Raw genomic sequence first — 2,075 nt, 5'->3', positions numbered from 1 at the left:
ATTCCGTGAGAGTGTTGAATATTTAATCTTACCTTGTTCAGAGTTCTAATATGAGCTCTAAGAAGGTTTTGAAGAAAAAGCTTTAGTTAGGTGGAGTATAGATTTTGGCAGGGTAACGATAGGACCTCCTCATCCTCCTCTTTCAGTGATTAGGTGTGCTTCCTTTATATAGTGAGGTGTGTGGTCCTGGTTATTATGTATGAATCAAGAGCTGTCAAAATGTGAAGGATCATTCTGTTGGAGAGGAAAATCTCCTTATATTTGGTGGGGACCAATTGTACGTTCCCCAATTTATTGAGGGCAAATCGAATTTCTTTTGTCTGTAGTGAGTGAGAGTCTTTTCTTGAAAGTTATGTGGACCCTTAACTTGGTATGTCGTCATCTTATGAGTAAAACGTTTGATGCCCTCAAGTATATGAGTTTTATGAATAGAACTTTCTTGATTCTTAAGTATCGCAACTTCTATGCATTGTTCTGTATTTTGTGGGAATCTTAACGTGTGATATCTATTGCTAATATTTGCTTGATGATGTGATTACATTCATTTTGTCTTGGCCCTTTGGTGTTCATCAAATCAATTATTTATGTTAATGGATTGTAGATACTCTGAGTAGCAGCTGCTATGATGTGACCTTAACCAACTTTTTCTTGATTCTGCAGGTTGCAATTTTAGCCTTATTTTGCAGTTTGGCAGTGTTTGATGGATATCAGCTTGCAGGTTTAAGGTTGTCACGGTTATTCTTGCAAGATGGCATTTTTGCAGAGTGACCTTTTGATCTATTATTCTGACCTGAATCCTCACTTTTGGATAGGTTGCAACCAAAGTCCCCTTGTGCTATTATGCTGAAGTAATTTTGACCTTTGTTTGGGTCGAATGGGGCAAAGGTACCTGGAAGAGAGATTTGAATAGTTGAAGCATTTTTGAATTTTATTGAATCCCTGTACTTTCGTAGCAAAATTATATTTGTAACTTTGTACTACTATTTGGCTCTTTGCATGGTCTTCTCTTAAGTACAAAAACAAGTCATATATCTTACCATTAACCTTCACTATGCAGGCTACAATTGGCTTCGAGTTTCCAGTTTAAGGTGAATTTGAAGTAACTTGAAAAATAAGTGTGAAAGGCACCCTAGGGAGATATCATGCCAGGGTGATTTGTGGCTGCAAGTTTGAAGCTTCTTCCTTCCACTTGGCTTGATTGTGATGTAATAAATCGTGTAATTGCCATGTAAATGACAGATTTATATGTTACACCTTTAATAATGGAATTGAAACACTTATGTTTGTAAATCATATTTTGTGGTTCAACCATGTATACCAAAGTTGGTGATTCAAACCTTTAATTCAAGTTTCTCTCTTCATTAGACCAAATTAGGTGATGCTACGTATGGGGTTTATATGGACTGACCCAACTGTCACTTGGAATAATCCAATGCAAAAATGAATACCTAATCTTGAATTAATGGAAACTCTTCATGTTATGACTTAAATAACTCAGAATGATAGTTGTCAATTGAAATGGAATACCAAAAGTCTATCCTAGACCATTCACCATTAGCTTGTTGACTTTGGTCAACTGATTGGCCAAAAATTGAATAGTTGATCAAAAGTCAACTTAGGTGGACAAGATGCAAATTCAACATAAAATGCTTGAAATGAGATTGTAATGGACCAAAGATGATGCACCAAACTTGTAAGTAAAACCACTCATAGGATTTATTTGTAAGATGCACCTTGTACTCATGAACCATGTGATGCTTTTAGATGGTCTTAAATCAATGAGTTGCAAGCTTCCAAGGTAACTTGTGAATGAAGTAAGTGATGGCACACACTATGATTATATGCACCTCAGTGAATGGATGTCCAACAACCAATCAAGCCTATGCAACATCTAGTCAAGTTTTAATCAAGTACACACCAATACAAGGACCCATGTGATCACTAAGTATATGTAGAATGAGCTTCTTATTTATCATAGAATATTGATGAATTCTAGATTCCTAGATGCAAGCTGGCCAAAATCCAAAATGCAAAGAGATATGGGAATTAGGGTTTGATGCTTGGTAAAACCCATG

General features: G+C 36.0%; 1 long non-coding RNA gene across 1 annotated transcript; it reads left to right on the top strand.

Annotated features, from left to right (window-relative positions):
* Window positions 1-660: 660 nt before the first annotated feature.
* LOC127115710 (uncharacterized) lies at window positions 661-1,343 on the top strand. The gene is made up of 2 exons (XR_007800849.1): window positions 661-885; window positions 1,058-1,343. It is a non-coding gene; the product is annotated as an uncharacterized LOC127115710 (long non-coding RNA).
* Window positions 1,344-2,075: the final 732 nt, after the last annotated feature.

This window comes from Lathyrus oleraceus, chromosome 1 (genome assembly GCF_024323335.1).
Source record: "Lathyrus oleraceus cultivar Zhongwan6 chromosome 1, CAAS_Psat_ZW6_1.0, whole genome shotgun sequence".
Lineage (NCBI taxonomy): Eukaryota > Viridiplantae > Streptophyta > Magnoliopsida > Fabales > Fabaceae > Lathyrus > Lathyrus oleraceus.
This window is presented reverse-complemented; position numbering and strand designations above follow the sequence as displayed.